The sequence below is a fragment of the Chrysochloris asiatica genome, unplaced genomic scaffold, assembly GCF_000296735.1.
Source record: "Chrysochloris asiatica unplaced genomic scaffold, ChrAsi1.0 scaffold00403, whole genome shotgun sequence".
Taxonomy (NCBI): Eukaryota; Metazoa; Chordata; class Mammalia; order Afrosoricida; family Chrysochloridae; genus Chrysochloris; species Chrysochloris asiatica.
Window position 1 is genome coordinate 505,937 of NW_006408921.1, and position 13,878 is coordinate 519,814.

At 46.5% G+C, this 13,878-nt stretch overlaps 1 pseudogene; it reads right to left on the bottom strand.

The window, feature by feature from the left end:
- The window catches only part of LOC102839687, a 30,611-nt pseudogene extending 16,998 nt beyond the window's left edge, over nucleotides 1-13,613 (bottom strand).
- Between the last annotated feature and the right edge of the window lie 265 nt (nucleotides 13,614-13,878).

The window sequence follows — 13,878 nt, forward strand, 5'->3', positions numbered from 1 at the left end:
ACTATAAAAGGCAGTTCATCAGGGAGGGCCCAGGGGTGGCGTGCAGCAGCCTCTCCTTTGCAGTGATTGGAAACACTTGTTGTTGTTGTTAAGTGCCGTGGAGTCAATTCCAACTCATAGTATAGGGTTTCCGAGGAGCCACTGGTGAGCTTGAACCACTGACCTTGCAGTTCAAACGACTTTGCAGTCTGCTGCATTAGCCCACAGTGCCACACCAGGACTCCACAGTGGAAACACTACAGGCACTCAAATGTTTACCATGTAAGAGCAGCGAAGGTTCCTGAAGGAGACATTTGAGCTGAATCACACAATTTGAGCACGAAGACAAGGGGGTTGTGAAAGGGAAGGCAGCCAGGCAGGAACTCACTTGGCTGCAGAGGTGGAGGTAGGAAATGATGGGTATGGACCAGTTTGGCTGGAAGGTAGAGTTTGCAGGAAAGGAAGTAATAGGACAAGAATGGGAAGGGTAGTGAATGAGCATGGTCGTAGCAGGCCTTGAATGCCGACTAAGGAAGCAACATTAGTTGGAAATGTAGTAGAGGTTTTTTGTTTTGTTTTTTTTGTAAAGGACTGAGTTAAAAAGGAGCTCTGGTAGCTTGGTGGGTTACCAACAGCTGCTAACTACAAGGTCAGCAATTTGAAACTACCAGCCGCTCCATGGGAGAAAGATGAAGCTTTCTGCTCCCATAAAGATTTACAGCCTCAGAAACCCTATACAGGGTCGCTATGAGTTGGAACTGACTCAGTGGCACGCCACTCACCAGTGAGTTCAAAATGATGAACTGAGCAGAAAAAACCAATGCTGCAAGAAAAGCCAGTGTAGGTTGGAGATCTGGTACACCTCCTCCAACATAAAGCCATGTGCTTAAACTGCCTACAGTATTTAGGTTCACAAATTTTATTGAACATTACTGGTTAATGCTTTACATATACAAGGAGTCCTGGTCGGTTATGCGCTGGTCATAACCACAAGGTCAACAGTTTGAATCCACCAAGCTGCTCCACGGGAAAAAGAGGAAGCTTTCTGCTCCTGTAAAGATTTACAGCCTCAGAAACCCTACATATAGTAGCTATGAGTCAGAATCTACTCTTGGGTTGTTTTGGTATAACATATACCAGTTAGCAGTAACAGCAGTAACAAGCAAAAAAATACATGTGTGGTTACATGGAAATGTATGTATATGTGTATATATGTTGTTGTCAAGTCGCTGTCGAGTCGATTCCAACTCATAGTTCCGACTCATAGCGACCCTATCCTGCACAGGACTTCCAAGGAGCAGTTGGTGGGTTTGAACTGCCAACCTTTTGGTTCGCAGTCCAATACTTATCCTACAGCGCCACACCAGGAGTGTATATATAAATGAGCATCTATGTGTATCTGTAGGCATATTTATATACATGTTTGTGAGTACTGCACATACACTGACATATATGATAAAGCACACAGAGGGCATAGTAACATAAACCTCCCAGACATAACCAAATGCTGCACAGGTTTGTTTTGCTGAGTTTGAAGGTTAAGTAAGGGCCAGACCATAGTCTTGTGGGACATCTCAGTCAATTGGCACCTTGTAGTCTATAAAGTCTATGCTTACATCCTAGTTTGGTAAATAGATTCTGTAGTCTTAAAATCTTGTGAGCAGCTATCTAAGATGCAACTAATGGGTTTGAACTGCCAACCTTGTGGTAAGCAGTCCAGTGCTTACTCACCTGGAGAAAAAAATGGGAATTAAAGACTCAAGAAACCAGTCTACAAGACCAACAACCCACATGATCTACAACTTCACCTATTCAGAAACCAGACGAACTAGATAGTGTCCATTGGAGTCCTGGTGTGGCGCTGTGGGTTAATGCGCCAGACTGTAAAGCCATTTGAACTGCAAGGTCTGCAGTTCAAGCTCACCAGCTGCTCCTCAGAAACCCTATACAGGGTCACTATGGATTGGAATTGACTCGATGGCACTTAACAACAACCACGACTGACCTTTCTGATCGAGGCCACAATAATGGTCTTGATAGAACGGGAGAAAATTACAGTACAGAACTCAAATTCTTGAAAAAGGCCAGCTTACTGAACTGGCAGAGACCCCGACACCCCCAAGACTGTTGCTCTGAGAACTGAAACTGCTCCAGGTGGCCACCTTTCAACAACATAACAGATTAGTTCATAAAATAAACAGCATCATTCATGAAGAGTGTGCTCCTTTTATGAGCTGGATCCTCTGCTTTCCGAAGGCCAGATACATCCAGATATTTGCATCAATGCTACAGACAGCTGTGAGTCCTTGTGTGGAGCTGTAGGCCATAGGGTAAGCACTCGGCCATACAGTTGGTTTGAACCACAAGGTCCCCAGTTCATATTCAGCAGGTACTACTCAGAAACCCTACATAGGGTTGCTTTGCTGAAAGTAAGAACTGACTTGACAACACTTAACAACAGCAACAACAACAACAATAGACAGCTGAGCCCTAAATGAACACCCAAACTCGAGAGATGGCACAGAAATTGAGTATTACTCCCACTCCATAAGGCATGACATGACAATGGATGACAGAGTGGCATCCCAGGCCCATCAAGTGCTGTCAGTTACAGTGGGCACTGCCCTCTGCCAGTGCAGGCTGTCTACAGCCAGCCCACCCTCTTAGGGCCAGACAGCTATGCAAGGGGTAACTTTGTGAGTCTATTCCAGGGTCTTTGCCTGTTTGTAAAGGAGTCCTGGTGGCACAATGATTAAGTACTTGGCTGCTAACCGAGAAATCAATGGTTTGAACCAATCAGTGATTCTGCAGGAAAAAGACTTGGCAATCTTTCCCATAAAGATTACAGCCTAGAAAAAAATCCTATGGGACAAGTCTCCTGTGTCATACAGGGTCACTGTAAGTGGAATGGACTTGACAGCACACAACAGCAACTCCACTGTAATATAATACTTAAGGGGTCCTGGTGTGGTGGACTGCTAACTGCAAAGTTGGTGGTTCAAACCCACCAGCCACTCTTCGGAAACCGTATACAGGGTTGTTATGAGTTGGAACTGATTCAATGACACTTAGCGAGTAGGAGGAAAAGGCCCAGGTGGTCTGAAGTATGGCAGCTGGCCTGCCCTTCAGTACCCACTGCTCCTGAACTTCCCTGCCACATCTGCAGCTGCAGCAGCTGTGACGAGTCCCATGTGGTCATCTCAGATGGTAAAACCCCAGTTCTCAGCCCACTGTACCATGGGACACGGTGGTGCATGTCGTTAAGTTAAAGTAGAGCTGCCCCGGTACTCTAAGTCAGATAGTGCATGAGAACTGGAATCTTCTAGTACTGATGCTCTAAAGAGACATCTAGGGATTCCAAACCCCTCCTAACCCTTTTGTGATCCTTACATCATACTGGTATATCACCCATCAATATTTTCAGCCTCTCAGATTTCTTGGGAAGCTGCTATCCCAGTTGTAGTATGCACGGCCACTTGACTCTGAAGCAATAGGCCTCAGCCCATCAATTCTACTACAGGAATCCTAGTGCCCCACAAAACTGTATCAAACCCATATTACCGCAAAAGAACTTTTCCTTTTGATTTCCGCATGTCTTCCATTACTGAAAGCACATGGGATCAACAAAAATCCAAAGCAGAAAATAATTCAGTCATGAAACAGTTAACTGCCATCTCCAGTTTACAGGTGAGAACACTAAAGCTTGGAGTCATTAGGTAACTTGTCCAAAGTGGCACACCCAAGCAATGGCAGGGGCTGGAATTTCAACCTAGGTCTGACTGACTCCAAAACCATCTACAAGAAAAATGCTAGACTAAGTTACTATTCTAAACAAGTCTAATGCTGAAGCTTCAAATGACTGAGAGTTTGGAATTAATACCCACAAAGTATACAGCATGAAGCCCACCAAACAGGGCAATTGCTAACAGCATGAAAGAATTTTGAATGACAGACATAAAAGAACTGTTGAACTCTAAGGACAGCTGGCACCTTCTCTCTGCAGGCAGTACTGTTGGCAAAGTCAGTTTGGACTAACTCAGGGAACCCTGGGAGCACAGATGTTAAGTGAGCAGGTGAAGAATTAGACCTGGACTTGAATCCAGGCTCCTTGGTGTTCGGGTACAACACAACGCATCATCTAGTGAGTTATGAACATTCTGTTGGCTTCAGGAATATGCAGACCATGTTACTTAACCCATAATGTTTGGTGGTTCAGTGAGAAAATCCACGTAAACACTTGGCAGTTACTCTTATTATTTTAGTCCCAATTCTGCTACTAGGCCTGAGCAAATCATTCTTCCTGGGTCTCCTTGTCCTTAGCTGAGAAAAACAAGGGGCCTGAATCAGCTGACCCAGGGCCCCTTCCAGCTCTGAAAAGTCTGTGATTTCATGGCACTCAACTGGCTGGGTGGGTATGGGATCTGATAAGGCACACTTGGGTAGTCTGGAGGGGTCAGTCATTCCAATTCTTATTCCAGCTCCTCCATTGCATGAAACAGGAAGTTCATGCCAAGCGCCCTTCCTACTGGGCCTCAGTTTCCCTCCCTTCCCACCCATAGTCCAGAAAGCAAGGACAAATATCCCACATGCTTGGAATTCTACCAGAGATATGTAAGCCTCTCCAGCAGTCAATAACAAAGCCTCCCACTGACCCCCGTGACTCTTGTGGAGTCAGCCCCCAGACTCCACTTCCTACAATGAGTCCCAGTTCTTTTGTCACTTAGTCTTCTGGAGAAAGGGGGATATTCAGATATTCTCATCTATTAAATTCTTTAATAGAGCAGAAAGGATCTCCTTATCTTAGCATTTCTTAAAAACAAATCTTTAAACAACTATCTTGAGAGCTACATTCATCTTCAAGGTGTTAAATTTGACTTCCACAGCAAGGCTGAAATCTGCTTGTTTCCCTGGGTTTCATCGGCTCAAGCATCCTCTTCAAGCGCTGGTGTAGCCTGGGTCTGAAGAGGGCTAAGTGGTTCTCCCGGAAGGCAGAGGCTGGGGTCTGTGCAGAGACGGACCATACATACGCACACCTGCATTTTCTGTGTTCTCCTGGAAGGCAGCGGTTGGGGTCTATGCAGACGGGCCATACATACACCCACCTGCATTTTCTCTGTATTCTTCCAGAAAGCAGTATGCAGGTGCTTTAACAAGGAGAAGAAAATGCATCAAGAGGGACTTGGGGGTTATCATTTTGACTGTTTATTTATTTTATAATTATGCAAAGCATTTGCATGGTTCCAAGCTCCAACCTATTAAGCAAGGTACTTTTCAGAAAAGCCATGCTTCCATCCTTGTCCCATCCCTTCTCATGAAAATTTCAATTTGGTTTCAGTTTAATTTTCCATTTGAAGATACACACACACATTTATATATCCCTTGGACTCTTGGTCTGGTGCTGTAGGATAAGCACTGTACTACAAATCACAAGGTCAGCAATTCAAACCTACCAGTTGCTCCTCGGAAATCCTATACAGCAGGGGTGGGGAACCTGTTTTCTGCCAAAGGTCATTGGATATGCATAACATCTCTTGAGGGTCATACAAAATTATCAATCAACTATAATGTGATGGCTGGAACTGCAGTTCCCTTGGAAGGGCCAGACCAAATGATTTTGAGGACCTTATATGTATGGCCCATGGACTGTCTAGTTCCCTCACCCCTAATACACAGGGTCAATATGAGTCGGAACTGACTCCACGGTATTTAACAAAAACAACAACATATACGCTAACATAAAAGAAGCCCTTGGGTGGTGCAGGCTTCAACAAAAGTTGGCAGTTCAAACCCACCCAAAGAAAATGTTATAGATTGAATTGTGTCCCTGAAAAAAAGTGTTGTAGATCTTAATTCCCATATCTGGTGTTGCTGGTTGTGGTGTGCCGTGGAGTCGATTCCTACTCATAGCAACCCTGCATAGGGTTTCTGAGGCTGTAAATCTTTATGGGAGTAGAAAGCCTCATCTTTCTCCAGTGGAACAACTGGTAGGTTTGAACTGTTGACCTTGAGTTTAGCAGCCTGACTCGTAACCACTACACTACCAGAGCTCCTTCCTATCTGGTTAGTACCCCATTTAGAAATGGGTTTCCTTTGTTATATTAATGAGGTTGCAGTAGTGTAGTCGTTAGGTGCCATCTGAGTCGGTACAGACTCATAGCAATCCTATGCACAACAGAATGAAACACTGCCTGGTCCTGGGTCAACCTCATAATTGTTGCTAGGCCTGAGCCCATATGCGCCTATGTGCCAATCCATCTCATTGGGGGTCTTCCTCATTTTCCTTCAACCCTCTACTTTACCAAACATGATGCGCTTCTCTAGTGACTGGTCCCTCCTGATGATATGTCTTAAGTATGAGAGATGAAATCTGGCCATCCTGGCTTCCAAGCAGCACTCTGGCTGTACTTCTTTCAACATAGATCTGTTGGTTCTTTTGGCAGCCCATGGCACTTTCAATATTCTCCTCCAACACCACAACTCAATGCATCAATTCTTCTACTGTCTTCCTTATTCACTGTCCAACTTGTCCATGCATGAAGTTATTGAAAATACCATGGCTTACGTCAGGAGCACCTTAGTCCTCAAGCTGACATCTTTACTCTTCAACACTTTAAAGAGGTCATGTGCAGCAAATTTTCCTAAAATACGTCATTTGACTTCTTGACAGCTGCTTCCATGAGTGTTGACGGTTGATACGAGCAAATTGATATCTTTGACAACTTCAATCTTTTCTCCATTTTATACAGATGTTATTTATTGGTACAGTGATGAGGATTGTTTTTTTTACATTGAGATGCAACTCATACCTCGAAGGCTGTGGTCTTTGATCTTTATCAGTAAGTATTTCAAGCATTAGTATAGGGTGTGTATTAAATCAATACCTTTGTGGTTATTAAAAGAGCAGATTAAGCAAGCAAAAATGGGGGAAACTCGGTGCCCAGTCACATGGAAATGACGAAGAAACAGAGAAATAGAAGCTGAAGAGCAATGAGGACCTCCCTACCCTCCCTAGCTGAAAGAGACAGAAAGTCGCTCTAGCTTCCTATGCTGGAAGAAAGAATTTTGTTACTCTTGTGATATTTCTGCTACAGCGGCACTAGAGAACTAAGGTAACTGGTGATCTGCTTCTGAAGGTCCCAGCCTGGAAAACCCTATGGAGTAGTTCTAGCCTTGACTCAGGACAGACCCGAGAGCAACGGACAACCCCTTGGGTAAAAAGTAAGAGCATATACACATTGTTCTTGATTGCTGTTTGTTGCTGGTGCGTTTCTGAAAGCGACTGGTATTTATCCTAGGTTGTCACACCAGGGTTCTGTTCTAGATTAGTGCTGTCGGTCAGACCATATTAGATGATGGAAGTGTTCCCTTCTGCACTGGCCACGCCACACTGAACACTTGTGACAATGCAACTGACTGAATTTGTCCTTGTATTTACTTAACTTCTGTTGATGTGAGGTGCCTGTCGTCAAGTCGGTTTCAACCCATAGCGACCCTGTATAGAGTTTCCGAAGAGTGACTGGTGAGCTTGAACTGTCAACCTTTTGGCTCAAACCAACCATGCAGTCCAACGCATTAACCCACAGTACCATACTAGGACTCCAGTATTTAACTTAAATTGCTATAAATTTAAATGGCCACATATGACTACTAGCTACATTTGTGAGTGTAGTTCTAGGCCCTTAGCAACAGAACAGAGAGCTGGTCCTCAGGGTTTGTACAACTGCAGCATTCTCATCCACTGTGCCAATTACTCACGCTCATGGATTGATTCTGTCCCTCAGAAATATGTCAACTTGGCTGGGCCAGGATTCTCAGTGATTTGGCAGTTAGGTAATAACATAATCCTCCCTTAGGAAGTGATCTGATATGATCAGCTAATCAGCTCTGAGGGAATGAGCGTGGGTGCTGCACCTTTACCCCGGTCACAGCTCTGAGCTGATATAAGGGTGCCTCTCTGGGGAGTAGCAAGACCTCAAAAGAAACAGAAGCAAGCAGAGAAGGGACCTCAGTACTACCAAGAATGAAGAGCTGGGAATGGAGTGTGCCTTTTGGACCCAGGGTCCCAGCACTAGAACCTCCAAGCCCCAGGGGAAGACTGATGCCCAGACACACAGAGATTGAAAAGAGGCAATGATCTTCCCCCAGAACCGACAGAGAGAGAAAGCAAAGGCTGCCCCTGACACAGCCTTCTAATCTCCTGAACTGTGATAGATCACATTTCTGTTGGTTAGAGCTATCTGCCTGTGGTATTTATTATAGCATCATGAGAGAACGAAGACACTCACCAATTCCCTACTGAAGGACAAGTGAACTGGGCATCCCACCCCCACCCCAGGAGGTATTTTCATAAGCACAGCTATGCCATTTTTTTTTTTTTTTTTTTACACATTGCATGGTATGCTTACAAAAATTCCTGGAGGTTGAGGAGTGAGTAGGGGAGGGGACAGTTGGCAAACAAAGAAGTTGTGTGTGTTATTTACCTAAAAGGATAGTATACACTTTCTGCATCAGGATTTTTAAAAAGCCACTATACTGGTGTGGCACTGTAGGATCAGCACTGTACTGTGAACCACAAGGTTGGCAGTTCAAACCCACCAGCTGCTTCTCGGAAACTTTATACGAGGTTGCTATAAGTTGGAATGTGACTCAACAACACTTAACAATACCCACACCTTTTCTTTTCCTGAGTGAACTTATCCTCTTGTTGTTGTTGTGAAGTGCCGTCGAGTCGGTTCCGACCCATAGCGACCCTGTACAGGGTTTCCAAGGGTGTAAATCTTTACGGGAGTAGAAAGCCTCATCTTTCTCCCGCGGAGCGGCTGGTAGTTTCGAACTGCTGACCTTAAGGTTCGCAGCCCGATTCGTAACCACTACGCTACCAGAGAACTTATCCTCTAGCCACGGAAAAATCAGAAAACACTCCTGCAGCTTCTGCACTGTAAGATTAGTCATTGTTGTTAAGTGCCGTCAAGTTAGTTCTGACTCATAGCGCCCCATATGGAGTCTCCAAGGTGGGTTTGAACCACTGACCTTGCGTGCCACACTGTCACACAGACTGGGTGAAAGGATAGAAATGAAATAGTTAAGGGTCAAAATCCTTAATATGACACGTAGAACCACCAGGAAGCGATAAACTGCCCCCCTTCAGTGTAGTGAGTGACACGCTGGCATTAATCATTCAAGAAGCCCAATTCGGGGCCCCGGGAGACATCTGACCATGTCTGGAGACAGTTTTCAATGTCATGACTGGGGTAGGGAAAGTATAGAGGAAGACATAAGTATAGGGTACTGACATCTTGAGAGGAGAGGACAGGGATGCTAACAGCCTACAAAACACAGGACAGCCCCCAGGACAAAGAATTCCCTAGCTCAAACTATCAATGTTGCCATGGCTGAGGAATCCTTCTCTGGCAGGGCAGTGCCAGGAGAACCTCAGTGCGGTGCATCCACATGCACACCTGGGACCTCTGACAGACACCTCACAGTTGCTCCTCCCGAAGGCAGGTGATGACTGTGTCCACTAATGCTTTAAAAGGTTATCAAAAGAACCCCAAGGCTTGAGTGGGTTTTTTTTTGTTTGTGTGTTTTTTTAAAAAAGCTAAAGTGGATAAATACTTTTAACTGATGGTATATAGAGGGGATTATAATCAATGTAATGAAACAAGTTATATGAATTGTTGAATGCGAAACTGATGATGTGCCCTGTAAACTTTCACTCAATCCACAATAAAAACCTTAAATTAAAAAAAAAAAAACAAAGAACCCCAAGGCTTAAGCCAGAGCAAAAGGCCTCTTTGGAACAAAAGCACATGGGAAATGCTGTTGTTAGGTGAGTCCAACGCAACTCATAGTAACCCCATGTGGCTCAAACTGCCTCACAGGATTTCCTTGGCTGTGATCGAGAGCAGATCACCAGGTCTTTCCTCTTGTGGAGCTGCTGAGTGGATTTTGGTGAGCAGCCAAGCCTGTAAGCATTGCACTCCCAGGGTATAGGCAGTTGGTAAAAATGAAGGCTCTGAAGATTGGAATCTTCACTTAGAATCTGGGAATAGCCCGAGAGTCCCATCGAAAGCAGTCCCAGATGAGGTCTAATTCTTGCAGCATTTTCAAGTGAGGCCTCTACTCCCACCTGATTTGTGGGAGCCACAGGCCAATTAAACACTGATTCACAAGGCAACAGAGGCAACTGGATGGAGTCATCAACAAATCTAAGGGTGTAGGGGCAGATTCTTGAGTATACGGAAGTAACCTGTAGAGTTCAAAATGATTTGAAAAATTCCTTAAAACGGAAACAGACTGGCTCTCAGAAAGTCTAAAGCAGTAGGATTTTGTTCACAAGTTATGCTAGACTTGTGTGGTTTATAAACATTGGCTTTCATTCAGTGTGACAGAATGCCCACACTTTTGAAAGACATACAGAAATCGAGCCAAAGGAGGAACTGGTGGATTCACACCCCCAGCTCACCTCTCCAAACAAAACCAAACCCGCTGCCACTGGGTCGACTCATAGCGATCCTATAGGACAGCGTAGAGCTGCCCCATAGGGTTTCCAAGGCTGTAGTCTTTCTGGAAGCAGACTGTCACATGTCTCCAGGGAACAGCTGGCGGGTTTGAACCACTGACATTTTTATTAGCAGCTGAGTAACCATAGTGCCACTAGGGCTCCTTAGCTGCCTGCCCTCTACTTTGGGAAGATATTTGCTAAGTGAATAGGCAAGCATAATCACTGAACTATTTTGTTTATGTCTTTCCTTCTTCCTACCTCTCCCTCTTTCTCTCTTCTTACTTCATCTTCTTTTCAACCAAAATCCTAAGAGCAGAAGTGCCTGCAATAAAACCCCACAGTATTTGTTGAGTATCTATTATATACCAAAGGTTCTGCAAACCTATACTGGATAGACACCAAATTCTCTGCAAACACACTGGATGAAACCTACCCAAGAACCATGCATTCAAGGTCTGCAAAGCCAGCATTATTATTAGGTACTATTGTATTCATTTCAACTTACAACAGCAAAGCCAAAATTATTATTTTTAGGTGCCACTGTGTTGATTTTGGACTCACAGCAACCCTATATGGCAGAGTAGAACTGCCCATAGTGTTTACAGGAAGAGATGACCAGTCTAGTGTCAGCAGAGGGACTGGGAGGGTTTGAATACCAACATTTTAGTTAGCAGCTGAGTGCTTAACCATTGTGCTATCTATCTTAGCTCCTTAGAGGATTGTTGTTAAGTGCCATCAACTCACTTCTGACTCACAGCGACTCTGACTCTGTTTGATGTTTCCGAGGTTATAAATCTTTGTGAAGCAAAAAGTCTCATCTTTCTCCTGCAGAGCAGCTGGTGAGCTTGAACTGCTAACCTCGTGGCTCACAGTCCAGTACTTATTCTACAGAGCCACCACGCTCCCCTACATCCCTCCAGTCAGGGCAAATAAAGCTGCATCTGGTGAACACCTAGGTCTGAACTTGTGCTCCCAGACTCTCTCTAACTTCTGGGACCATTCATGACTTATGATCCTGTATGTGGGATCAGCACCAGACTGTGAACCACAAGGTCGGTGGTTCAAACCCATGAGCCGTTCCTTGGAAACCCTCTGCAGGGTCACTATGAGTTGGAACTGACTTGATGGCATTTAACAACAACTAATAAAAAAAAAGTCCTTTGTTTATCTACCAAAAGATTTTGACATACCTCCTCTGATCCAGACACAGAAACAAATCTGGCTGTGCCTTTCCTAGGGTGGGGAAAATGCAACCTGATTTATGAAACCCAAACCCAGGTGGGGCCAGATATCCTCCAGGCTTTACAGTCCTTCCTTCCCCCAGTTGATGCCTCCTCCTCTGGAAAGTGACCAGCTCAGTCTTCTCCCTGAAAAGGGCAGAGCTAGCGTTGCCATCATTGTCCTATTTATAGGGTATGAAATGTGGTAATATAAACACTGAATCTGAAGAAACTGTTAAAAACCTCCAGCCCACAGTGCTGGCAGGGAGGTAGTGTGGAGCAGTGACTAAGAGCTGGGCTCCACAGCCAGGCTGACTTGGGCTTGAGCCCTGCTTGGTCCTTATATATAACTAACTGCCTGACCTTGGGCAAGTCACTTAGCCTCTCTGAGCCTGGTCTCTTCTTCACTGTAGCATCTGCCCAGCGTTAGGAGGGCTCAGTGGGATAATCCAGGTAAAAGTCCGATTAGTAACCACTATGCTACCAGAGCTCCTTCAGGACTCCTATATAGGAGGCTGTAAATCTTTACAGGAGCAGAAAGCCTTATCTTTCTCCCACAGAGCAGCTGGTGGATTGGAACTGCTAGCAGCCCAAAGCAGAACCCAATACACTACCAGTGTTCCTTGGAAACCGTACTGGGCAGTTAACTCTGTCCTATAGGGTTACTGGAGTCCTGGTGTGGCGCTGTGGGATAAAGCACTGGACCAAAGTGTCGGTTTGAACCACAAGGTCAGCAGTTCAAGCTCACTAGCCTCTCCTTGGAAATCCTATACAGGGTGGCTATGAGTCAGAACCGACTCCACGGCACTTAACAATAACACAGGGTTATTATGAGTCAGCATCAACACCATGGCCCAAAACAAGGTCCATACTTGTCTCTTGGTTCAGTGTATTTTTCAAGAACTTTTCCCTAGGAAATGCAATCCTTTGCTTAAGTGTCTAGTAAGAGACTCGGGAAAGTAAGATCTAGTGCAGGCTGACAGCCAGGGGAGTTGTCAATCAGGTCTGCTTTTATCTTTGTAAGTTGGAACTTACATATCCCTCAGGGGATATGGATGTTGGCAGTTAGAACCCAGGGAGCACAAGGCAGGTGCAGATGACAGGCACAATTCTCATTCCTGGGGACCGAGGCTCCCCCCATTCTCTACAGCCACAAAGAGTGAGCAAGGAGCTCCGCGGAGTGACCAGAAGAGTGAGTCAAGGACCCCGGGAGCACCTGGCCCGTGATTGGGTTACGGCTCAGTGGCGGTCGTAAGGCCTCGAACTAAGCTCCCAGAAGACCAGTTGCCCATCCTTGGGGAGGGTCTCCCGTCCGTCCGTCTGGGGGCCGGGGCGGCCCGCTCACCTCTCGCGCTGAGCGGAGCTGCTGGCGCAGCGCGTCCTTGCAGCCGTAGGGGCCGCCGGCGCCGACATCTCGCGGCTGGAAGTGCGCCTCGACGCGTGTGGCGCCGCGGTAGGCTCCCTGGTAGAAGGCAGGCCAGCCGAGCTCGAGCAGCGGCGGCTCCAGGTCCGACTGCTCCGGGAAGTAGGTGCCGGACGAGCAGTCGTGGGAAGAGCCAAAGGAGTCCTCGGCCTCTGCCGCCGCGCCCTCCGCGCCGGGCCGCTCCGCGGCGCGCAGGATGGCGCGCACCTCGTCTGGGTTCAGGAAGTGTCCCAGGCGCTCCCGGCGCAGGAAGGCAGCGAAGGCGTCGGGACCGCCAGTCACCAGCTCCTCGAGCGCCAGGCGATGCGCCTCGCTGTACAACTCGGCCGGGTTGGGCGGCCCGCACGGCGACAGGCAAGCAGCGGGCAACTCATCCATGCCCTCGAACAGCACAGCCATATCTGGAGTCTGAAAGGCCCACGCTCCGGCGAGTGCCAGGCGTACGGCTTCTTTATAAGCGTCTTTGAATCAAACAGGCGCGCGCCATTGGCCACGCCGCCCCGCCCCACTCTCCTATTGGCTGTGTTCAGGGCCCGCCCCTCTCCTCACCCTACCGCCAAGTCGGGACAGACTTGGCCACTGAAGATCCGCCCCCGATCCGATTTTGATTTGGCTACCAGTAGCTGCCACGCCTAAACTCTTGCTGTAGGGGTTGCTGCCGGTGATTTAAACTGGTGGGTTAGATGTTGGTCTGCCTACCGTAAAGAATGGGGTTCAAACCCACCAGTAGCTCAGTCGGAGGAAGACCGTAA